The sequence below is a fragment of the Phodopus roborovskii genome, unplaced genomic scaffold (assembly GCF_943737965.1).
Source record: "Phodopus roborovskii unplaced genomic scaffold, PHOROB, whole genome shotgun sequence".
Classification (NCBI taxonomy): domain Eukaryota; kingdom Metazoa; phylum Chordata; class Mammalia; order Rodentia; family Cricetidae; genus Phodopus; species Phodopus roborovskii.
Window position 1 is genome coordinate 11,251,647 of NW_026126517.1, and position 26,533 is coordinate 11,278,179.

The 26,533-nt window shown below is 41.9% G+C and overlaps 1 protein-coding gene across 3 annotated transcripts in view; it reads left to right on the plus strand.

The window, feature by feature from the left end:
- Arhgap32 (Rho GTPase activating protein 32) overlaps positions 1 to 26,533 on the plus strand; it is a 230,322-nt gene that overhangs the window by 15,940 nt on the left and 187,849 nt on the right. Inside the window, exon 1 of one of the 3 annotated variants that reach the window (XM_051197028.1) lies at positions 556 to 686. The exons of the other annotated variants lie outside the window; for them this stretch is intronic. The gene's annotated coding sequence lies outside the window, so the exon portion shown is untranslated. Of the gene's footprint in view, positions 1 to 555; positions 687 to 26,533 lie in introns of those variants that run through there. 3 annotated transcript variants of the gene reach the window in all.

Consider the following 26,533-nt stretch of genomic DNA (forward strand, 5'->3'; position numbering starts at 1 on the left):
GCTGCGGCTTTGGAATCTGCAACCTAGCAGGAAGCAGGGACCGAGGGGGACAGCCGAAGTGCAAGCCCCGGCCAGCGACTCGGCTCCCGGCTTCTCCCCCACAAAGCGGCCCCCCAGCCGCGCCCCCCGCAGTGCACAAGCTCCCCGGGACAACAGCAGGCGAGGCCTGGCGGCGCGCGAGGCGGCCGTGCGCGCGCTCCTTGCGCCCTCCTCGCGCGTGCTCGTGCCCGCGGCGGCGGCGGCGCGCCTCTTCTCCCGCTGCGCGCGTCGCGGGTGCAGAGGAGGCGGAGCGCAGGAGGCGGAGGCCGAGCGGGCGCGGACCAGCGGGGCGGGGGCGGCCCGAGGCGTGCGGGCGAGGGGGCTCTGCAGCGAGCAGTGGCGGCCCGGGGGTCGAGGCGGCCTCGGCAGGGGAGCGCGCCGCGCGCCTGAGGTGCCGACCCGAGGCCGCGGCCCGCAGCCGGCGCCCCCGCGCCTGACGGGGCGGCGAGGCGGGATGAGGCGCTGGCGCGGGAGGCGCCCGGCCGAGCCCCCGCGGCGGCCCTGGGCGGCCCGGCGCTAAGCGCGGAGGCGGCGGCGGCGGCGGCGGCGGCGGACGAGGACGGCGGGCCCAGCCCGCGGAGGGCAGACACGGATCGGAGAGCGGCGCGCAGCGACGCCGCGGCGGCGCGGCGGGGCCGCGGGGTTCGGTAAGGCGCGAGCGGGCGGGCAGGCGGGCGAGCTGGCCGGGGGCGCCGCTGACGTGGGCCGCGCGGCGGGCAGGGCTGCGGGGCCTCCTGGCTTGGCCGGCACCGGTGCTTCTGGCCGTGCACGTTGCGATCGGATGCTCTTGGGGGCATCTCGGGTCTCTCCCGCCTTCCAGGGCGACGGAGCCTGGTGCCGGTCACCTCCCGCTCTCACCCCTCGGCAAACCCGGCATTCCGACGGCCTCCAGGCCTGCTGCGGCGCTTCCCGCCCGAGGCCGAGGCCAGCAACCGCGCGCTTACCCGGGGACCCGGCTGCTCCCAGAGGAGCCCCGGCGCTCGTGGGGGCAGCGGAGCCAGCGGTCTGGGCTCCCCGGGACTCCAGTGGAGTTTCCCTTCTCATCCTAATTGGTTGAAGTTGCTGCTTCAGTTAGACGGTAGTGGTGACTTAGTGCTTCCCTTCTTTCCCTTGACTTCCCCCCACCATCCCCGCGTACGGCGTTTCCCATTTTGTTGACTAGAGTAAATATTTATGTTAAAGGGTTTGTGCACAGCGCACAGGACATTGTAGGGAGAAAGTCAGACCCGATTTCTTAGCTTTAGTCTGGACCATTTAGAATCTCACCTGCGGCTGAGGCTTAGGGAAGGTGGCTGGGAGGAGGAAGCCATCTCAGGATGCTTGGGATGGTCTCCTAGTTATCCTTTAGGAAACAGAATTTGGATAATTACAATCTTGATCGTATGCAGAATTATAGTCAAGCTGTAAACTGCTCGAGGCACTGCATGATGCTACATGGATAGCTGGGCCATGGCATTGTTGTATGCGTCCCTTGTATTTTTCATTCTTTCAGAGTTTTATTTGGCACAGATTGAGACCTTTTAAGTGCTTCTGAATGGGCAGAACTTTTCTGATACATTGGTTGCTTTTGTAAACATTGCCTTTATTTGTGTGCTTCTGTTGGAAGAAGAAAAGGCAAACAGTACTTGTAGTAATTGGCTCTTAGAGTCCACAAACTGCTAGTTTTTGATTCAGTGACTGGATTTGTTGGAATATTTTTGAGTAATGGAGTTTGTGGTTCATGAATGCATTTTTTTTTCCATATTTGAGTGAATTGAAGTTAGAACCCGCATTTGTTCCTTGGCCTTTAGTGGGAAGTCAGTAGAAGCAGCAATTGCCACAGCATGTTCTCAGAGTTTTTCAAGAGTCCTACTGTATATTCTTTTTCATAGGGTTGTTTGTGAAGATGAGTTATGATGACGATGTGATTTCCATTTGCAGGAATGTCTGGACTCTGATTCATCCTAGAGTTGGACATGGCGGTGATGCTTTTCAGAACAAGTAATCTGTAACTGTGTGAGGTTGGAACTGTGCTTAAGCCAGTTAATCTCTTCTTACTGTGGTCTGTGTAGCAGTCCCTGGAATAAAGCAGCACTTTGGACAGAGGCTTGTCCAGCTGTAGCTATGGTGGCAGCCCAGATTGCTTATGATCCTTCCCTTGGAGATGGGGGCAGGGAGACGCAGTGGGGGACAAAAGATGTATGTGGGGCAGAGAGGAAGTGTTAGTTGAAGAACCTTGGTCAGTTATATAACAGTTTTGTTTCTGAGGGAGAGGCTAAGAACCAGCAAAGCAGGCTCAGCTGTCATTAGAGCCTTTGATGTCGGTTTGAATTCCACTAGTAGTTATGTTCCTTTTATTTCCTTTTCCCAACCCCACATTATTTTTCAATCACCAGAAGCTTAGCCACAGTTGGGCAGAGACTTTAATGGCAATACATTCACTTCTACTTTTTTTTTTTTCGTTGTCTCATTGGATGATATACTGAATATGGTTTTATTGTTGCTTTTTCCACTCTAGATGACTTTTGTCTTCATTTCTTAACACAAGGTTTCAGGGATCCTAGGTTGTCTTCAAACTTGATGTGTAGCTGTGGATGACCATCAAATTCTGATTCTTCTATCTCTACTTCCCAATTCTTGGAATTATAAGACTTATCACTAGACCTCATGTAAATGGAGCTTCATGAATGCTAGGCCACCACTATCCCAACTTAGCTGTGTTTTCAACACCCACTGGATGATTTTTCCATCAAAATATTCTCTTTCTAAACTGACTGGGCATATTATCTGCATAGTATATATAGACTCACTGTTGCCTATAGATGGATTTAATAAATGTCAGGAACTAGCAGATGTTTTCTTCCTAAGACTGTAGCAAAAAGAAAAGGAGTTGAACTAAACATAGTATCTTTAAAGGCTAAGACTAACATCCTTGGGAATTTTAAGGGTTTAACCAGTGATCATGTTATCTGATATCTATGGAAGTAGTCAAGATGCAAGTGGACTTGTAGATAGGCCATGGCTGTTGTTCTGCTACTTAGTAACTGTTCTAGTTACTGTTCTGTTGCTGTGATAAAATACTAGTCAAAATCAACTTGGCGAGGGAAAGGTTTATCACAGGTCACCTTTATAGTCCATAACTGAGGGACAAGAGGGCAGGAATATGGAAGCAGGGACTAAAGCAGAGACAGGGAGTGGGGGTAATGCTGCTTGTTGGCTTGTTCTCTCTGCCTTGTTCATCTTCTTTCTTTTCTCTTTTGGCTTCTTATACAGCCCAGGACTACAGGCCCAGGGGCAGCATTGCTCCTCATCAGTTATTCATTAGGAAAATGGCTTCGCAGACATGCCTACAGGCACTTTGGTGGAGGCTGTTCTTCAGTTGAAGTTCTCTCAGTTGATTCTAGCTAGTGTCAGGTTGACAAAGTAAAACTGACCAGCAGAGTAGCTTAGTGGCATTGTACCCTCCTTGGGCTCAACTGGCATTTCAGAACCTGTTTTTATTTATTCATAAAATAGGTATAGGAAAGCTTGTATTGTCCTCTTAATATAGTTGGGAAGGGTCAGGTGATGGTAACCGTGTGGAAATGCCTTTGTAAAACCTGCTATGAGTAAGGCAGCACTGTCATTACATACAAATGGTGTTAAATATAGTCCTGTCTCATCTGGAAGATTGGCTTGGCAAACTGTTTTATTAATTTGATACATTCTTGTTGTGCTAGTGATGGAACCCAGGGACCCATGCATGCTAGGTAAATAAATGTTCTGTCTTTGAATTTTACCCTCAGCCCTTGGCAGATGTTTTAAAAGTGATTTACAGTTTACAGAACGTAGATAATGAACAAGGACATGTTAGATTTCCTCTGGTTCTAACCTTTACCTGGTACTTAATTTTTGAGGAGATTCCTATGCACTAACTACATTTTTGGACTTTTGAGAATTTTTAGTTATTCTCAGAAAGGCTAAGTTTATTGAGACTTTGGGCTTCTTTACCATATTCAAAATATCCAATAATTTTATAAGTAAGCATTAGTAAGTCATAAAGATATTTTATAGGACTAGATATGTAATGGTAGAGTGCTTACCTAGCACATTGAAGGTCCAGGCTTTGATTCCTTGCACTCTTAAGAAACAAATTTTGTGTTTGTCTGCATTTGTGTGTGTGTGTGTGTGTGTGTGTGTGTGTGTGTGTGTGTGTGTGTGTGAGAGAGAGAGAGAGAGAGAGAGAGAGAGAGAGGGAGCGAGAGTATGGCAGACAGAGGTCAGCCTAAGGTATCATTCCACAGAAACCAACCATCTTATTTCTTGAGAAGGGTCTCTAATTGGCCTGGAGCTTACCAGGTAGATCAGACTGACAAGTCTGTGAGTTCCAGGGAGCTGTCTGCCCAGCACTGGGATTGCATTGTACCATGTAGGCCATTGTGCTAGGCCTTTATTTTTTTATGTGTGTTCTGGGGATCTGTACTTAGGTTCTCATGTTTGCATGGTAAGTACTTTATTGATTGAGCCATTTCTGTAGCTTGTTTCTATTATTTAGGTTGGGATTGGCACAATGCAGACTACAAGCCTGAATGACTCATAAGCTAAGAGTAATTTAAAAATTTTAAATGTGTGAAAAACTAAAACAAAAACAAAAACAAAACAACAACAAACAGACAAACTGCAGGTATCACTCAGTGGTCCAGTTATAGAGCCCTGCTCTGGCTCCTATAAGGCCCTGGGATTAGTGCTTAGAATCATAAGAAAAAGTTTTATTGACTATATGGTCACATTTATTTATTTTACATGCTATTGATGGCCAGCTTGGCATTCAGCAGTAGAGCTTAGTATTTCTGGAGGTAGTGCATCCAGTAAGCCCTAAAATCTTTAACACCAAGTTCTTTGCAGAAAAAGTTTGCCAATCCCTGATTTTAGGGACTTGACATTTTTTGCTGTAATTAGCACAGGTGTTGTTTTCTGTCACAGCCTCTTGAAGTTCTGACTTCTGGATAAGCACTAAGTTTCCTTTTGGAGGCAGATAGACCTGTATCCATTGTGATATATACAACCTTTGGTCCTGCATAAGCTTGTATCTTGGTGATATGGGTGCCTCCATTATAACTAGAAAATTGTATAGTTACCAACTACCTTAGGAAGCTGCCCTGGGGATTAAATGAATGGTGCTTGTCACATCTTGACACAATACTGGGTAAACAGTAAGTGTGAAGTAAGTGAACAGGATGGTTGTAAATTCTAGTCTAAAATACTGTAATAGTTTTGAGTTCAGATTATAGATTTTTTTTCTCCTTGAGTGTTATGCTACTTGAAATTTTATGGAGTTTTCTCTTTTACTGAAGCTAATTAGTTTAGTTAACAACAATAAATGATTTGAGCTATGTCCTATATATTGTAATATGTATTTGTTACATACATACATACATACATACATATATGTCAGATAATTAAGAGAAAGGGGAAGTTAACATCTGTTTTTTCAGAGGTCCTGCTTCTTGATAATTTTCTAACAAAACCCTCAGGTGAATTTAAATACCACTTCTATTTTGGTTTTGGCTTTTTTTTTTTTTAGAAAGATGTGTGAGAAAGGACCTGTTTTAATTAGGCCAGGGAAGATAACTGTCCCTGTGTGTATGCTGTATTCCAGCTCTTAGGATTTGCAGCAACATTTTTGTAACATTCTCTTTGAAGTTAAAATAATAAAAGTTATTATTATTATTATTTTTACTGTTTAGAGACATATATTAAACTGCTTTCTTGAGTTTTGGCTTAATTTATTTTACAGTTCAGAAGTAGGGTGTGCATCTCAAATGCTGTTATTGCTTAGTGTTAATCCCAATGGAAGAGTGAGCAAACAGAAAAAGGCCATTGTTCTGACAGAGTTAAACAAAATAGAATTGGGGTCACTGTGGCTCTTGCAGTCCTGGAAATTGGGTGGTTGCCTAGCCTTGTATGATCCTTAAATGAAGTTAGATGAAGCAGGGGAGGTAGAGGAGATGAAGTTCCCACACTGCCTTTGGTAAAGCAGTGGGTTAGAGGTGGAGGGGTCTCCCATAGTGGGTCAGCACTCTGTGCTACTGTTGTAGCACTTGAAAAATGGAGATGCCTGAGGTCAGGTGATTCTTTTCCAGATAAAACCCCAGCAAAACCAGAGATTTCTTAACCTGGCAGATGAAGGTTGAACAGAAATATCCCCTGAGGGATTAAAGTGTGGGATCTGATAAAGTAATTACAGCTTCACAGTATACCTGGACAAGGACTCTTCCTTGGTATTTAAAGGAACCCACTGTGGGATAGGCGAAATTAAGTGAGAAATAGGGTGTTTGGTTTACTTTTTCACATGGAAGATGTGAACTAGGTTATTCAAAGTTAATGTAAAATTGTATTTTCATAAATAACTCAATCATTTGACTCATGGCCATCCTTTAGCTAGCTTTTCTTCCCTTTTTAAAGATTTTTCATTTTTATGTGTATGTGTATGCCACATTTATTGGGTGCCCCAGGGGTCAGAGGAGGCATTACATCCTCTATAGATGAAGATAGAGGAGGTTATGACCGGCCTGAGGGTGTTGGGATCTGTTCACAGGTTCTCCGTAAAAGCAATGTGAACTCTTAACTGCTAGGGCATCTCTCCAGCCTGCTAACTTTGCTTAAATGCAGTAACCCATTGATCTTGGCCTTTGGAGAGATGATATACATTGAAAACAAAGGTGTATTGACACCATTAGGACTTGTTAAACTAGATTCAGGTAGCTGGGCGGTAGTGGCACATGTCTTTAATACAGCACTAGGGAGGCACAGGCAAGTGGACCTCTGTTAGTTCAAGGCTAGCCTGGTCTACAGAGTGAGTTCCAGGACAGCAAGGGTTATGCAGAGAAACCCTGTCTCAAAAATCCTAGATTCAGGTTGTCTATAAGCATATGCTGGGTGATAACTGTAGTAGATATACCATTCATTTGTCTGAAATAGTAAGATCTTTATTTTTTGTAGCTCAGCTTTTATCCTTGGTAGGTAATCTGACAATACTCTTGTTCCTCTTTTCATTGCAAAAGTAGATGCTCAGAGGACTCTGCTGATGAAAATTTACAGTGGTTTTAAAGAACATGTCATGTAAGTTTAGTAATTACCCAGAGCATTAAACACTGACCTCCCCCGTCCCCATGAAGCAACTTTTACAGGGAAAGTAATATTGAACCTAAAGCTGGAGAATCTAGGCATCTATTTTGACCCTGCTGTAAGCAATTTGGAACCTTTGAACCTGCTGTAAGCGATTTGGAACCTTGAAGCCTTGAGTACTTGGTTTGTTTTCAGATTCATTTTTGTCTAGTACAAAATGAGGGGTCAGACTGGTATGGGGGCTTTTTTGGGTCCAAAATTCTCCCCCTGCCCCATGTGGGGGATGCTGAGGATTGAACTATGCTTCCAGTTCCTGTGTATCAACAATTTTTGATTCTGTGATTTTTTTTTTTTTTCTTAAAGTGGAGATCTTTATCTTATCTTGCACTTTGCCCATTTTCTGTTGACCTTTCCAGGGTATCTTGCTGTATCTGCAGTCCTTCACATTCAGTAAGTAGTAGTCTTCACCCTAGAAGGAGGGAAACCAAATCTCCCCTATCAGTAGCTATCAAGTACACCTACAGATTTTGTATGGTGCTACTACAGTGGAAAATAGAGAAGAAAGAAAAAAGGTGTCTTGGAGTTTCTGCCCTAGAGAGAGAGAGAGAGAGAGAGAGAGAGAGAGAGCGCTATGTTAGGAGGAATATTCAAAAACACAAGGAAGAAGACAATGGAATGAGGCAGTTTTGGGGCCTACCTTATTGAGCATATGCAGGATGAGCTGTATTATTAACTCCTTCCAATTCAGAAATTTGGTCACTTTATTTTTGGCTAAGAAGTAGCAACTCTAAATGAATCTATTAAACCTGAATGAGAACTGCTCAGTCCAGGTCATAGTAAATGGAGGTTGCTTTTTTTTTTTTTTTTTTTTTTTTTAACTTTTATTTATTTACTTCTTATCTTAGGGTTTCTATTGCTGTGAGGAGACATCATGACCATGGCAACTCTTATAATGGCAAATGTTTAGTTGGGGCTGGCTTACAGTTTCAGAAGTTTAGTCTGTTACTGACCTGGTGGGGAGTTTGGTGGCATGTGGGCAGACATGGTCCTGGAGAAGGAGCTGAGAGTTTTACATCTGGATCCACAGGCCGCAGGAAGAGAGTAACATACACTCGCTAGGCTTGAGCTTCTGACACTTCAAAGCCCAACCTCAGTGATACACTTCCTCCAACAATGCCACATCTACTCCAGCAAGGCCACACCTCCCAATAGCGTCAGTCCCTATGATGGTGTGGGGCCTTTTTCATTCAAGCTACCACATTTATTTACTCTTGTGTGGTACTTGTGACCCTGTGTGTACACAGGGGCCAGAGGAGGACTTTTGTTATTTACCTCTATTATTTTCTGTCTTATTCCTTGAAACAGGGCCTCTCACTGGCCATGAAGTCATTTTGGCTAGACTGGCTAGCCAGCAAACTTGAAGGATATGCCCATCTTTGTTAAAGCTGGGATTTCAGGCATCTGTACATGGGTGCTGAGGATTTGAACTCAGGTCTTCATGCTTATACCACAGTGTTCTTACTTAAAGAGTTATCTCTCCAGCCCTAGAAGTTACTTATATTACATATTTTAATTCACTAGACGTACATGGAAGGGACAGCCTTTCTTCTGAAAAGGCAGACATGAGAGGTGACAAGACCGAAGGAACCCTCCCTGTTCCTTACACCATTTAAGACACAGATCTTCTTACCTTTTTGGTTTTCACTTGCAGTTATTCTTCCTTAGTTTGTCATTCTTTCTTTCCTGGCCTATCTCTTTTAGGCACCCATAGGTATGTTACTGGAAGGCCTGGTAACTAATTGTTTTCTAGATGCCATTCCTTCAGCTTCCCTCAGGTTTTATCTTGACATGTGTCTGCCTAGCTAGTGACTACATTTCCTAGCCTCTTTCTGATTGCTAGGCATGGACATGTGACTCACTTCTGGCTAAATGGATGTGAACAGAAGTGGTGTGTGTGATATCTAGGTCATGGCCTTAGAGGGGAAGCTAATTGCCTTCTACTTCCTCCTCTTCCTTTTTGTGGATGAGAATGTAGCATGTTAACACAGTGCTGGGACATGCTATTCAACCTTGTAGCTGAGAGCTTTGCCTTTGAGGGCAATGGATAAATAATATAAGTCCCTGATAACTTCTGCAGTAGAGCTGTGGCCTAGTTTGGGACTGTTCATTTTCTCTAAGTGGATAGTGGGAGAGGAATAATATTTTTCTTCCCAGTCATTGTTATCTTAATTGAGTAAGTAACCTGCTTTAAACCACCATTGCTTTTACCTTAGCCTTTCTTTTGCTGCCCAATTGCTTTATTCTTTCTGAAGCAGAAGTTTTGAAGAGTTGTTTACATTTGTTATTTCTCCTTTCTTACTTGATTTTCTTTAGTTTGGTTCATTCATGCTCTTGTTCCACTGATAATTTTTTCTTTTAATACATTTTAGTCAGACAATGAAGTTCAGTTGGTAGAATCTTGCCTAGTATACATAAAGACCTGTGTTAGATCTCCAGTGCCAAACAACCTGGACATAAGTGGCAGCATTCATGAAGTAGAGGAAGAGGATCTGGTGTTAAAGTTCAATTTTGGCTTCATAGCTAGTGTGAAGGTAAGCTGGTACATATGCAATCCTAAATAGCTCATCCATCCATCCACTACACACACACACACCCACACCCACACATACACACACACACACACACACACACACACACACACAGCCACCCACCAAGCCAGGTTTGGTAGTACACACCTACAAATCTAGCACTTGGCAGGCAGAGGCAGGAGGATCAGGCATTCAAGGCCAGCCTTAGCTACATAGTCCTATATAGTCTGTTCAAAGCTAGCCTGAATTACATAAGAACATTTCCTTTTTTAAAATTTTGTTTTTTTATTTCTCTTTTGCCAGATACAGCGTCACACATCTATAGTCATAGCATCGAGAAGACAAAGACATGATTATTACAAGTTCAAACGCTGCTTGATTTAATAATTTCAAGGCCAACCAGAGCTACAAAGGGAGATACTGTTTCAACAAAATAGAAAAAAGGGATTTTGATTAATTTATTTGTTTTTCAGTTCTGGGGATAGAAGCCAGACCACACACATGAAAGGCAAGAACTCTGCCACAGGGCTACACCCTTAGGCACTAAAACTGGTATCTTGCAGTCACCTGTATCTCGCCAGTTTAGCTCTTGCATCTTGATGACATTTTGATTTTCTACATCCTTTTCTGTCGTCTTACTCCTGTATGAAAATTGAGAATGTCTCTGACTCAGGTGACTCACCCATTTTTAATGGTTCAGAGGTCGCTTGAGTCACATTTCTGGTCCCTCCCCCATTGTTTTAGGGTTTCGAGTTCTGTGAAGGGACACCATGACCATGCAACTCTTACAAAGGAAAGCATTTAATTGGTGCTGGCTTACAGGTTTAGCCCATTATTGTCACAGGATTACAGGCAGACATGGCGCTGGAGAGGTAGCTGAGAGTTCTACATCTGAATCCACAGGCAGCTGGAAGAGATAATGAATACTGGAAACATAAAAGCCTGCCCCCAGTGACACACTTCCTGCAACAAGGCCACACCTCCTCATAGTGCCACTCCCTATGAGTTCATGGGGGATATTTTCATTCAAGCCACCACACCCCTTGAGTGCTAGACTCATCTTAGTTCCTTCTGGGTTTCTGGTGGGTACCTCTGAGGACAGCATGGACAAAACAAGATTATAGTTTCCTGTGCTTTACTTTTTCCTCTCCCTTCATGTCTTCCTGACTTAGTAAGTGGCACCCTCATCCATGCACTGTGAAGACCAAACTGTCTCTAGTCATCTTTGACCATTTTTCTTTATCTCACTTTAAGGCTCAAGAAGCTCAACTGTCACAGTACAGTCTGGTCCTGAAGTCATCTTAATTTTCTTTTATTGTAACACTGTAGGCCAAGCTACTTTCTGTGCTGGAAACCTGCCAATAGTTTCTCTGCCCTGTTCTGGACTCTGTCCTTCTCCTTACATTCCACAACACAGGGACACAGGGGCCAAAGTAATGGTAAATGTTAGTCAGATCTTAACATTCTCCTCTTGAATGGTTCCATGAATGTTAGTGCATTCTTTTAACAAAGAAGCAAAAACTTTAGCTTGACCTGTGTCAGTGGTTATCTACCCGGGAATGTTTTGCTCATAGTGGACATTAACCAGTGTTTAGGGACAGATTGGGAATTGAGACTGACATCTAGCAAATTGAGGTCTGGATCTGCTAAGCATCCTACAATATACAGAACAGTTTCAACAACCTCTAGTCCAGCATGTCTGTGCACATCCTCTGATCCCCTGCTTCTTCCTTGTCTCTTGGCTATTATACTGAAGTCACAATGATTTTTTCTCTTTTAAAAATACTTTATTTACTTTTCAATCTGACAGTCAGTCTATTTAGTGAAGCTGGGGATAGAATCTAAGGATTATACATGCTAGGCAAGCACTCTACCCACTGAGCCATGTAACCATATTTTTAGGTTCATAGCAAAGTAGAGTAAGCTGTCACAAATGTTCTGTACAAACTTCCTGACTCCCCTGCCTTCCATCTCCATTACTAACAGCTCCAGTGAGGTCCATTTATTATAGTTGGTGAACTTATACCAACACCAACCCATCATCCAAAAGTTCAGTGTTTATTGGTATACAAATGGTAATGAATGATGTATTCACCATTGTACCATACAGAGTAGTATCACAGCTGTAAAAGTCCCGTGTCTCCATGTTCTTCTGCATATTTATCTCTCCCTAATAGCTGTATGTCTTTTCACTGCTTTCATAGTTTTTCAAAGTGTCTTACAGTTAGAATCATGGACTGTGTAGCCTTGCCCCCTTCCTTTCAGTGGGAGAGCATTTGTGTATATACTCACATATCTGTTGTATGTTCATGTGTATGTGCCTGGGTTTGTGTACCTGTGCACATATGTAGATGACAGGAGAGTATTGGGTGTCTTGTTCTGTTATTCTCCACCTTATACCCTTGAGACAGGGTCTCACTGAATGTGGAGCTAAGCGGGCACCCAGAAACTTCAAGAATACTCCTGTCTGTGCTTCCCACAGCACTGAGATTATAGGCCTGTGTTTGGCCATGCCCAACATGTGTCTGTGTGTGTGTGTGTGTGTGTGTGTGTGTGTGTGTGTGTATGTATGTATGTATGTATCTCTATCTACCTACCTACCTACCTATCATCTATTTATGTGGGTCCTGGGATACAAACTCAGATCTTTACACTTGTGTAGTAAATACTCTTTAGTCATTGTGCCATTTCTCCAGCTCTAACATAGTCTTTTCTTTTTTATTTTTTGCAGTTCTTATTTTTTATTTAGTATATGTGCATAGGTGTTTTGCGTGCATGTAAGGCTATGTGAGGATGTTGGATTTTGGAGTTACAGACAGTTGTGGTCTGCTATGTGGGTGCTGGGTATTGAACCCTGGTCCTCTGAAAGAGCAGCCAGTGTTCTTAACCACAGAGCCATCTCTCCAGCCTAATGAAGCCTTTTCATACTGGCTTTTTCTTACTTAGTAATGTATTTAAGGTTCTTGCATTTTTTGTGGCTTGATAGCTCATTTGTTTTTAGCAATGAATAATAATCCATTGTTTGGATGTACCACAATTCATTTATGCATTCCTTTGCTAAAGGGTATTTTGGTTGTTCCAAGATTTGGCAATTGTGAATAAAGCTGCTATAAACACCCATGTGCAGGTTTTATGTAGATCTATTTTCAACTCTTTTTTGAGCACCGAGCACAGTTGTTAGGATTGTCTGATAAAAGTATGTTTAGTTCTGCAAGACACTGTCTAACTCCCTTCATAAGTGGCCATTCTTACATTTGCACCAGCAGTGAACGAGGATCCCTATTGAGTATCTGTCAGCATTTGGTGGTGTCACCCTAATTGATTTTTGCTATTGTAGTAGGTGGATGATACTCATTTTCCTACCTCAGTGAACACATATCCTTTCTTAGTTATGCTTGCTTGCTGTTGTCTTTGATTAAAATGTGCTGTCATCAAGAGCTAGGATCATGGTTCCCTAGGTTCAATCCCTAGGACCCAAACCAAAACCAAAACAAAGGCCTCCTTCTGTCTTCCTTCTTCAAAGAACAAGGGTTTGTTTTCTGTTGAGTTGAGAGAGGGTAGAATTTAAAACAGGCATCCAAAGCCACAGAGAAACCCTGTCTCAAAAAACCAAAGAAGAAGAACAACAACAAATATAAAAACCAACCAACCAACCAACCAACCAACCAACCAACCAACCAACCAACCAACCAACCAACCAACCAAAAAAACCAGCTTTCACTTTGTAATCCAGGCTAGCATGGATTTCCTTAAATAGCCCAGGCTAATCTTGTGATCCTCCAGTGTTCTCCTCTAAAGTGCAGGGAGATTACAGGTATGATCCATCATGCCTGGTTTAGGGGTTGCTCAAATTTGTGAGTGTGTGTCATGTGTGGATGTGTGTGGGCACATGTGCTGGTGCTTGCACATGGAGGTCAGACATCTAGAACTGGTGTTTTTTCCTGCAGTTCCTCACCATATTTTTGAGACAGGGCTTCTCACTGAATTTGGAGCTCAGATAGGCACACACTGTCATGTTGAGCTTTTTGAGTGTGTCTTGAGGTTCCAAACTTAGGTCCTTGAGCCTGTATAGCAGATACTTTATCCACCAAACATTTTTTCCAGCCCACCTGACCAGATTTTTAAATTTTTATTTATAAAAAAGAATTTCTTTTCATTTATGTGTGTTTTCTGCATGTAAGTGTATGTACCACTTGCGTGCCTGGTGTACCTAGAGGTCAGAAGAGGGCAGGAGATCCCTTCAAACTGTAGTTAAGAATATTTATGAGCTACCTTAAGTGTTGGGAATCAAACCTGGGTCCTCTGGAAGAGCAACAAGTGTTCTGAAGTGGTGAGACATCTCCTCCATTTCCCCCAGCTTAATTTTTTAAAAAACAGTTAAAAACATTGTTGAAAAAAATCCTTAGCCAAACAAACCTTCATTCTCTTAAGTTAGGACACAGTTCTCTGCATTTCTGTTCAGTGTTCATGGGATAGCTCTTTAGCTGTCCTGTGGAAGATGGCTATTTTGCCGTCTTAGTAGTAGCCTTTTCCCTTACCAGGTTAACTATTTTTCTTCTTCAGTTATTCCTTATATAACAATGATTTTAGACTTGCTTCTAGGTCCAGATCTAACATTTTTGGGAAGTCATTTTGCTGAATGTCTAAAATCTGAAGTTATAAATCAAGCAAACAGAGAAAGGAGTCCCATTGCCCACCTTAACAGTGACTTGAATCAGGGTTAGAGATTCAGATTTCCGAGTTCTGCTTGAGGTGAACTACAGGGAACTAGCTTCTTATCTGACACCTCCTCTCTGTCCTCTTGTGCCAGGGTCATGTATGCAGTATAAGCACCCCAGCCTACACTCACGCAGCAGCACTTTTGTCAGCCCTTGGTCTAGGGCTGTATATCCTGGTGCCCATGAGAGAACCAGCTCAGGGAAGAGGCCTGGGCAGACACTGACAGCAGGAGTGGAGTTCTGGAGTCTTAGTTAAGAGAAAGGACATGCGGGTTGCATAGGGATACATTCTATAGTTCCTAAGAACTGCTGCTCCCGTAGGAGTGTAGACTGAGGAAGGGCTGGTACACTTCTGTTACTGTTTTTTCAAGATAGGGTTTCTCTGTAGCCATGGCTGTCCTGGAACTACCTCTGCAGACCAGGCTGGCCTCAAACAGAGAGAGCTGTCTGCCTCTGCCTCCTGAGTGCCCAGATTAAGGTGAATGCCACCACTCTCATCTTGGCTTAATTTTTTTTTTTTTTTTTTTTTTTTTTTAAAGCCTGAGGCCCAGGACAGGAGTTCTAGTTGAGTAGGTCCAAGGTGGTACAGATCTGTTCTAGTCAGATTGTGAACTTTATCTTGTTTGCTGGAGTTATTTGCTAGGGAGTGCCCCTAGTTGGGCCTGCTGCTTCACTTAAGGGTGTTCTAACCGGTGGGTTAAGCAATGTCCTGAGTATACACTGATGGGTCAGAAATAACAATTCCCCAGTCTTCAGAGAGGACTAGCAAGAACTAGGTTGATGGTATTTGGACTCCAGTGGCATGACCTATTTACCCCAGGGTGCCTGCACCAGTACTGTCGTTTCTGTTCTGTATCATAATGTGTAAAAGGCTGGGGAACTTCCCTTCAGGCTGATAGATGACTGTACAAGTCTCATAGTACCAGGGATTTTATGTATAACCTTAAAGGCATTCTAAAGGAATCTTTGTGTGTGTGTAACACTTGACAATGTTAGAGCTGTCAAAATGAGCTTTTTTTTTTTTTTTTTGTCTTCTCCCTATTTATGAGGAAATAATGACTTGTCTAGCAACACATTCTCATTCAAGTAGGCTAGCAGAAACTAGAACTCCATTCCTCTGACTTTTTTTTTTTTGTATATTCTTTCTACTAACCCAAATTGTGTTCTTTACCTCCTCCCATCACCTCCAGATTTAGGGCTTTATGTCAGTTCTTTTCCTCTTCTCTTCCTCCTTCTCTCTCTCTTAAGAGAGAATATTGCTATCCTAATTTTTATTATATAGTCCCTTTATTTTTTGACCTGAATATAAAGCAAATGATTTTTTAAGTGAGATTTGACAGTTGGTATAACATCTTGAAACTTGATTTTATGTTAGCTACATTGACTGCTCTCTCCCTTAGGTTGGTTATGTATTTGGTTATTATAGTAATATTTGCCTGAAATGGTCATTTTTAAAAAATTTTTATTGATTCTTTGTAGATTTCACATTATATATCCTAGTCCCATTCATCTCCTGTCCCTTCGTATCTGCCCTCTGCCCTTGAACCTCCTCTCCACAATACAAAATAAAATTTAAAAGAAAAAGTATCTTGTGGAAGCTGTAGTGTGACAAGTACACCCTTCAGTCCATACATCGTTACTTGCAAGTGTTCATTGCAATAAGTCATTGGTCTGGTTCTAGGTCTATGGCTTCTGCTACACCATTAATATTGGGCCCTCACTGGACTCCTTTTGGATATCCTGTTGTTGTCCTGTGTCATGGAGATCCTTCAGCTTCGGATCTGCAGGACCAGCCCCTTCATGTGCTCCAGCAAATCATGGATGGGGTGAATGTTGGTGTGGGTCAACCCATAGCCCTGGTTCTGGGCCTGGGTGGTAACTGGGTTGGTCAGCTCACCAGCTCTCCCGCATCTTCAATACCAGAGTGAGCTCTCCAGCATTGCCCTGGCTAGCTCATCCAATGTAGTAGGAAGCAAGGAGCAGCCCAGTTCTCCTGTTCTCACACCCTCGGGGCCAGCTCACCGACACCCTCATCCACACCAACACCACTAGGGCCAGCCCTGCCGTGCTGCCCAGGTGAGGTGCAGGATCCATTCTCCCAAGTGCTGAAGCTGGTGAGGAGCAGGACCGAGCTCTCCTGCTCCCAGCACGTCCTCCCCTCTTAAGCTCCCACAAGGGCAGCTCTCTTGCTTGCACAGGAGTGTGTGGGGTTACCTTTCCTTTCCTCACACCGCCACATGGCAGTCAAATGGGGGCAGGACCAGCTCTCTCACTCTCATGACCTCAGGGCTGGCTCATCTGTCAACTTTTGTCCTGCCCAGGTGAGGTTCAGGGCCTACTCTCTTGAATGCTGCAGCTGGTGAGGGACAGGGCCAACTTTTCCACTCTAATGACTCCAGGGCCTGTTGGCCTGCTGCAGGTGGCGAGGGTCAGGGGGCTGGGAGCTGGGGGAGGGCGCATCTCTCCCTGAAATGGTCATTTTAAAGTATTTATAAAAGTGCATTTAGGTGGAAAAACATGCAGTATATTTTCACAAAACGAATTATGAAGTACTGACCCTGAAAGATACACTTATTTTTCTTTTCACTGAGTGTATACTTTTATTAATCCTTACACATGTTCTTTTATTCAGACCTTACAACAGTCTTGGTGGTGGTGCCATTCAAAGAAATGTGGTCACTTATTTTGCCTTGCTCTGCTAGGGAGAGAGTTGATTCAGAATCTAGGTCTGGGGCCAGCTGACATGAAGTGTCGGTTTTCCTCAGCACTACTTTGCGAACCATGTGGTTTTATAAATACTGAATTTGGCCTGGGAAAGGAATGTTTTCCAGATTTGTTTTTATATTTGGAGAAATTAATTCTCTAATGTACTCAGGAGCAGAAGAACTTCCCCTGCTTACCTGTCAAAGAATTATTTGAAAAAAATGTCAGTCATGCCAAGGTTCAGCAACTGCTGAGTGTTTTGTGTAGTAGTCAGCACATCTCTGCTTCTGCCGGCCTCTGCTTCCATTACTTGGACAGGTGATACAGTTAATAGCTTCAACTTTCTTGTCGTACTAGGGATAAAACCAAGAGTCCTTCATGTATGTTAGGCAAATACTTTACCCTTGAACTTGCATCTTTTTTTTTTTTTTTTTTTTTTAATGAGAAGTTTTATTAGAAAGGGAAGGGAGAGGAGAGGAAAGAGAAAAGAGGTAAAGAGAGACAGAGAGGACAGATGAGAAGAGGGAGACAGGAAAAGTCCTGTCTATCTTAGGGTAACAGCGGGAAAGAGAGGTGTCAGAAAGAGCTTGAACTCCATCTTTAGGTGAAGACCAGAGATGATGTTAAAGGCTTTGTAAGCAGTGAATGTTAGGCCTTTTATGTTTTAATGCTTACTTTTTAAAAATAATTTTAATAGGAAAACTTGACTTGGAGCTTTGTAGCTGAGCTGGTCTTTGTAGATTGATTTGGTAATCTTCTATGAGAACAGATTTAACTGGAGTGCAGGTGACTTAACGAGTGATTACACCACTGATGAATAAGCCAAGACATCTATTAACTTCCAGTAGCTCCCCAGCTAGGAATGGAGCCCCATGAGTCCCTGCCACACCCGAGTTAGGATGTGGGTTGGCTAGATTTTGTCTTGTGATTGCAAATTAACCACAGCTGCTATGAATTCATGAGTACAGTAGCTATGTGTGTGCACAGGACATCATTTAACAGCACACCTTCTCATCCTTTGCCCCTCTTCAGCAATGCTCCCAGAGCCTTGGAAAGTAGGGGAGAGGATGGTGATAGAGATAGGTATAGGACTGAGTACTTGTTTGTCATTTGGCACTTAGGCTAGTTAAGAGTCTCTGTAATAGTCACCACCCTATAGAGGAGAGAAGCTTCTCTGACTAAGATTGAGAACAACATAAGTCTATGATATGAATGGAAATATTTAGAATACAGTTGACAACATGTCCATTTAGCAACACAACAGTAGTAGGTTCCCTTTAGGTCTTACAACCTCCCCAGATTTTGATGAGGTTTACAGTGACAGGCATGATTTCCCTCTGATGGAGCTGGCCTCATATCCAATTAGAAATTGATTGGCTATCCCTGTAACAACCATGCCACTACTTTACTAGTGGGTCTCTCATACCTAGCAAGTTGGTATTGTGGCACAAAGGGTCTACATCTGGGTACAACCATTGATGATATCCCCCTCTACCCCCCCCCCCAGAGTTTAACAGCTTCTAGCATATGAGAACTAGCTAGCAAGAACAATGAAGATCATTTCCAGCTGGATTTCTCTGTATCCAGGAACTCAAGTGTGTAGTGGCTTCACAATAGGTTTTTGCCATCTGGTTTAGTGAATAACCCACAGCAGAGACAACAGGCTATGTTATTTTCAGGTTTCTAAGGGCTTCCCTGGCCAACAGCTAATAAAGAGGTACCCTGCAGCTGGCAGTGGCTCAACATTGAATTAAAAAAAATCATTTTATAGCTGGGTGTTGGTGATGCATACCTTTAATCTCAGCAATTGGGAAGCAGAGGCAGGAGGATCTCTGTGAGTTGGAGGCCAGCCTGGTCTACAGATCGAGTTTCAGGACAGGCTCCAAAGCCATACAGAGAAGCCCTGTCTTGAACCCCCCCCCAAAAAAAAATTCATTTTTTTTTTTTTTTTTGCCTGTATGTTTGTCTGTATATCATGAACATGCCTGGTCCTTGCTCCTTGCAGAGGCCAGATGAGTGCATTAGATCCCTTGGAACTGGAGTTACATTGAAAGCTACCTTGTGGTCCTGGGAATGTAATCTAGGTCCTCAAAAGAGCCCCAGTTCAGATTTTGTTTTAGCTTTGACAGGGGCTCTGTACATAGTCCCCATTGTCGTGGAACTAACTCCGTAGACCAGGCTGCCCTTAAACTCAGAAATCTGCCTGCCTCTGCCTACTGAGAGCTGGGAGTAAAGGCAGGTGCTATTACCATTACCCGGCAATATTTTTATTAGGACTTTTCTCTTGGACTGAGTTAAAGGCATGACTAGAGCTTCCCATCTGTTTTCAGTGCTTTCTCCAGGCTTGATACTGTGTTCCCTTGATCCAGATAACCATATCTACTTCCTGAAGTTTCAGTTTCATTGTGTCAATTTAAGCAGTCAAAGGCCATGGTAATTGTCTAGATGCATACTCCCTTAGAAAGCTCTTTAGAGAACCCTTTAAAAGATATCCACTATGAGTCAATATTCCATTTTGGCAAATGAGAAATTAATATCTGCTTTAGTATACCAGTAGTTCTTGTTATTGGTAATTTAATTATTATTGAGAGACTAGGAGCCCTTTCAAGTCCATTGTAGGTGTTACTTGGTGTAATCCTCACAAGTACCCTGTGAAGTAGTCTACTACCATGTGTTTTTGTGTAGATGTACACAGTATCAAATTTCCTCTCCAGCATGTTGAGGTGCACTGTGTGGTAGTGTTAAGTGTCTTCACAGTATAGCACAACCAAGCTCTGGGTGTTTTCTTCTTACTTTTCCTGAGTTTACTTCCAAACAGGAGAACTAGGAGATGCCTTTGTCTATGAAAAACAGTTGTCTACAGCACTGCTGGTAGCATGTTAATTGTCTGCTAAATAATCTAGAATATTTAAGGTTGTATTATTAATATTCTGGAAGTCATTTAGTGAGACATTTTAACTGAAAATTGCTTTGATTAAAAGAAGCAGTTCTCACTTCAGCTGTTTGCTCTGAGTAGGAAGCAATTTTCATGTATTTATTTGCTCAACAGTATTTCCTGAAAACTATCTGATACATTTTTCCTAGTTGCTGAGCCTGGGAGAGAGTTGGGACAGGGAAGAGAATTCTTCTGTTTTATTGGCTTTATTTCTTTCAGGGTTTCTGTGGAGAAGCAATGTTATAACTGGAGCTTTGCCTTTGTAGGGTAGTCTCCTCAGAGATAGAAAGGGAAGTCTGAACTGAGGCAGAATTTCAGAAAATCCTTCATCTCACTTTTAGCTACTTGAGTGACACAAAAATATTAGAATATTCCTACTGCTTTATGACTGGACTTTAGTAGAAGGAGAAAACACACCCTGTTAAGTGGCTTTATAAAAATAACAGTGGTTTGCAGATACTTCTAGGTTGCTGATAGGCCTATTGTCTCCCCTCTCAGGGTTTCTCTGTAGCCTAGGATGTCTTGGAAGTCTCTCTGTAGACCAGGCTGGCCTTGATCTCAGATACCTGCCTGCCTCTCCCTTCTAAGTGTTGGGATTAAAGGTGTGTGCCAACATGCCTGGCTCTTGGTTACTGAATTTTATGCCACAAAATCTTGGATAACTTCTCTTTTACCTTAGTTTTTTTTAAAAACTCCTAAAAATTTTTACCATGATTTAATTTCAATAATATTTCTATAGCCTTTGCGGTTGTGATCTCTGTGTTCCATTTTTGGAGGTTTCAGGTGTCTTCAGCTTCACTTTATGCTCATTAAAATAAAAAATGTAAAAGACGGGGCTCACTTTCTCAGTGAACTCCAGTGTTTCCCACATTGCTGGTGTCTCAGTAAGTTTTGAATAGTATTTTTCATCCTCGTAGAAGTGTTTGCCTTGGTTAGGAGGTGTGGAAAGTTTTCTGTGGCTGGATGGCCCTAACTTTGTGCTTGCAAACCCTTTTTTCCATCCTTCTTGCCATGGTTCAGTTCTTTGGTGTTCCTGAAGAAGTTTGTAGTTACAAAAAACAAAACAAAACAAAACAAAACGTGCTTCAGAGATGCTCAGGTAACCTTTTCTTTGATTAATCACTGCCTAATTTTTGGGAGTAATTTAATAATTTTTAGATTAATTATCCAACTATAATAAAGTAGATTTTGGAGTTCCTGTTAGCATGTTGAAAGTAATAGAAACCTAAAACAAACAAACAAACAAACAAAACCCCAAAACAAACAAAAACAATAAAACCCAAAACACCAGTGCTTTAAAAATATCCAGTTTAGGGCTGGAGACATGGCTCAGCCGTTAAAGGCTAGGCTCACAACCAAAAATATAAAAATATCTAGTTTAGTCAGTTATTTAAGCATTTCTTATTAAAGTTTATAAAGAAAGCCATTATTTTTATTCTAAATAATATATCAGTTATAAAAGCTGATATTGTAGACTTTTATCTATTGTAAAATAAACTTAATAACTTTTAAGATTTCTTCTTTCTTCCTTATTTTATTTTATTTTTTTTTTTTTTTTGAGTCAGAGTTTCACTTTGTAGCTCTGGCTGTCCTGGAACTTATTATGCATATACCAGGTTGGCCTTGAACTCAACAGAAAGGCACCTGCCCTGTGCCTTTGCATCACTAGTCCTGGGATTAAAAGCATGGGCTATCATGGCCAAATAACTTTAAGATTTCTTACATAGCTACATTCATTATGACATTTTAATCAATAACTTTTAAGGTTTATATTTCATAGCATAAAAGTCCATAATACATTTTCACTTTTTATTATGTATAATTTAAATGAAGATAACATGGATAAGAAAAACTCAGAAAAAAAAGCTGTCAAAGCAATGCTATAAGAAGCATAATTATCAAGAGAAATCATAAAGCCTTTTGTGCTAATGATTGCATTTGATGAGAATTATTACTACTTTATGCCCAGGTAAATAAGTGACTTCATTTCACAAGAGAGGCTTGATAACTTAGAGTTGAAGTGTCCTTGCTTATGTAGGTTTCAGATGTCACTCAGGCTGCAGTTCTGTAGCCCATTTCACTGAAGGAATGGGGACAACAGTTTGTTTGTAAGAACCGTGGAACTGAGTACAAAGAAGCCAGTGACCTCTGAACTTCTGTGGCTGTGCATATGAAGGAGGAATTGTTTGAGGATGAGAAAAGCTGCCAGTAGACTTGGGATATTCTTTCTCCTTGTTTTCTACAGAATTGTTGAATGATCCTACTCCAGAAAATCAAAAAAGCTAAGAAAGTCTCATTGGAAGAAATTACTACTGGTCTCAGAAGAACCTTGTGTCTGGACAGCAAATATAATTAGACATTCATATTCCAAAGTGATAGACATTAAAAACATCGTCTCTCCTACAAACATGGCAACATTAATTGTTGCTATTTCGTCTATTCAGAAGGATAGTGCATGCCTGTGGCTTCTTCCTCAGCAGTTCTTGTGCTCCCGCTTCAAACTGTCATCCAGCTTCAGCGCTTGAGAAGTCCTGAAATCTGGGTCACACTAATTCCTTGGCTCGCGTTTACATTGCTTAGACATGGGGCATTATTCTGAGAGTAAAACCTACAAATATTTGTCAGATGAGCAAGTGCTCACAGCAGTTGCATACTTACTTTGTTCTCCTTTTTTTCTTCCAAGGTGGTCAACAAAATCTAGTAACATTTCTCTATGCAAGGATTGTGTAAGTATAGTAATATGTCTTTTGCAGATACTATATCAAATATGTCTGCAAGTGACAGAGCAGCTCAGCCTTTGGTACACTGCTCTTGGTTGTATTAGTTATATACTGTATATACTAGTGATCAAGTTTGGGTCAGTATTACAAGCCTTTATTTAAAATCTGTTGTCCTTGGAAACAATTCAGGGAAAGTTTTGGAGAAGACCTGATTTTGATTCATGTCATCTTGTATCTGTCTTTCCAATGATTAGTAAAAAGAGGTGTTTACATTTGAAATTAATGCCCTAATTTATCATTAGCTACTACATGTTCTTTGATGTGGTTCCTCTCCCATTAATGATGCATCTGTGCTTGCAGTTTTATATAGACAGTTTTCTTTATAACAAGTAGTACCAGACCTTAATGTCCTGGTTAGGATATGGTTCAGAAATCTGGGACCATATTACGTAACTGGAGTCATGTGATTGAGTTTGTAACATCATTAGTAGCTTTGTCTTCTTAGATAATGAGTGAGAAGGGTAAAATTATGGTAGTTATGGTAAGAGAGTGATTAATGCTTCAATAATGTTTTGAAATACACTGTTATATATTTCAGTCAATGAAAAGTTTAACATAAAATTTAAATCAGCTGATATTTAGAGAATTTTATTCACCACATTCATAAAAAATCATTTGGCAGTTTAGCTTCAAGTATTGATTTATTATCTATTCTTATGAAATGTAACAGTTTATTGTTAAAAAAAAGTCTTAGTACTCTTTATGCCTGTTATAAAGGCCCAAGATAAGATGATCTTCAGGAGTCAGTTATCTGAGACCCCCTTCCTCAGAGGTCAGAGATGTGAGTAATGGGAACTGTGAAGGAGAGAGTGGGGGTGAGGGGCTGATGAGAATGAACAGTGTGTAAGATACATACCACTGCAGGCAGCAGCCTTTCAGACTCAGTCTAAAGGTGATAGATGAGAGACTGAGGGGGAGGATCTTCAGACATCACTATTTTTTTTTTTTAATTTGGTAAAAGGGACCATTCTTAAATGGCTATAGATACAAACAAACAAACAAAAAAACAAAAAACAAAAAAAACCCCACAAAAACAAACCCCCCAAAACAAACAAACAAACAAACAAAAACAACAACAAACACAACCAAATGCATTTGGGTTAATTTGTGTATTTTCAGTATTAGTTTTGATTTCTTTAAATTAAATTAGTCCCATGATATTCATAAGTATGACCTTTGATGTGGTAGCTGTTTAAAAGACAGAGTACATAATAGAGAATACATTTGACTGAATACCATACAAAAGACGAATAATATAGCATGAGTTGAATATTCCACTCTCCCCTTCCATGAGCCTGGGATGAATCTGTGGCTTGGCAAATTCTGTACCATTGAGCAACATCCCAGCCTTTGACTATTCTCTGGGACCTGGTTGTGATTTAGTGGTAGAATGCTTGCCCAGCATTTGCAAAGCCTTGGATTAGATAGAAAAATGAACATGAAGTATGTCAAATTACAATTGTAGACAGAAATACTGATTTTGAGTTGTCCATTTAATTTAAATGGATGGACTATGCAAGGGGAAGATAAAGGAGAGCACTGAAGAGTATGAGAAATACTGGCTGATTGTAGAGTTATTTGCATATGTATGCTTGAAGGAGTTTATGTTCTGATATCTATATACCAGCAGACAGTGTCACATTATAGCAGGTCCTCTGAACTACAGCCCTGCATCCTTTGATTCAGTCAACTGTGGGTGGCAGCTTTTTGAAAGAAAAACATTGCATCTGAGTTGAACAAGTATGAACTTTTTCATGTCAGCATTCCCTAAACAATACAATCTAGTCATTATTCACACAGTTGATTTTATTTATTTATTTATTTATCTTTATTTAAATTACAAACAAGCTTGTTTTACATTTCAGTTCCCCCCCCTCCTCTCCTGCTCCCCACCGACCACCTATCCCATCCCCTTTCTGCTCCCCAAGGAGGGTGGGGGGCCTTCCACAGGGGATCTTCAAAGTGCTGGGAATTTCACTCAGGTCCTTTGGAAGAGCAGCCAGCACTTTTAACTACTGAGTCATCTCTCCAGCTCTTGGTTACATTGTTTTTTGATCCATCATTGTCTTACTGCATTAAAAAATAATGTAAAAAATGTATTCAACCCTTTGGTAAGTATTTGGTTAAAGGATCTGAAATCTCACACTTTGGACACTGATCCCTCTGCTTAGGCCTTTAGTTATGGGGCTAGTACTTTTACAAAATTTCCTCTTGTAGAAAATAGTGTACACACACACACACCCACAGAGAGAGAGAGAGAGAGAGAGAGAGGGAGGGAGGGAGGGAGGGAGGGAGGGAGGCGGCTTTGGGAAAAATTTGCCAGAATTATACCACAGAAGACTTCTAGGGCTGTGAGTCAGGACTTGTCAGTTGTTAGAGAAATATGCTCAGTTGGCAAACACTTAGGCACACATCTCAGCAGTGGCAGTCATCCCTGTGTGCCGTTCTTACCCCCACACCTCCTCCCTTTGCCACCCTATGTATTTGTTAGCTATTTTTCTAGATGGGATAGCCATGTGGCAATCCTTGGTCAGTGAGATGGAGGTGGAAATTGTGAATGAAGCTATATTTTTTTTCCCCCTGGGAAAGGCCTGTCCCCCCCTCCCTTTTTTTTTTTTTTTCTTTTTGAGACAGGGTTTCCCTTTAGTCCAAGCTGGCCTGCAAAATGTCATCTTGCTTCTGTCCCACAGTGTACTGGAGTTACAGATATTTACTACCACACTTGGTGGGAATGAAACCCCGGTCCCCACCAACCCCCAAGCCTATTTCTTCTCCCTTCTGTCTAGATATTACACATGATGACAAGCTATAGCAATATTCTGGAAGCATCAGGAAAAGACCAAGCAGTTTAGCTGTATATACAGGCTAAGGATTAGTGTGTGTGTATGGTTATTCCTTTTTCATGGTGAAGGAGCCGAACTTGGCGTTGAATGTATACACAAAAGCTCTATGTCATTGAGGCCCATCCCTTTCTTTTATAGTGTTCTTGAACTGCAAGGCCACATGTGAGCAAGTGCCTCTCTCTGAACTTGCATTTCATGGGAAGAATAAACCTTTAAAATTATAAAAATAGTTTTTTAAATTAGTGTGTGAATGTGGGTATAAGTACATGTTGTGTTTGCATGTGTGCACTTCTGCCATTGTGCTTGTATGGAGGTCAGAGGACAACTTGGTAGCATTAGTTTTCTTTTTGCTTTCACATGGGTTCAGGAGATAAAAATTCTCCAGGATTAGGAGGTAAACTACTTTACCTTCTGTAATAGATACATTGTTCTTATGTAGTCTCAGTATGATGCATGCTTAGAGTTCATCAAAATTACAGAAAAGTAGGAGGCTCTAGTGTGGTCTCTTCCCTTGTTGGTGACTGTACCTGCTTGTCAAAACCCTGATAGTTGGAAAGTTACAGGGAGTCTGCTATGTGACTGAGCCCACCATCAGAAAAGGGGGCAGTGCCAAGCCCCATATTACACATTAGGTAAGGCTTTGTGTTCTAAACCAATAAAACGAGGAACTTAAGAAAGGGCCTATGCTAGATTGTGAATCTCTATAGAAGTCCTGACATTTTGGAAAAAAATCAGGGATTTCTTATGGTCAGGGACTTAAAACCACTGTTTTGTACCAGTCTTATCCATTGTTTGTGCCTTTTCTCTGTTCTGGAGTCCACTTTTGCAGAATAGTTTATTA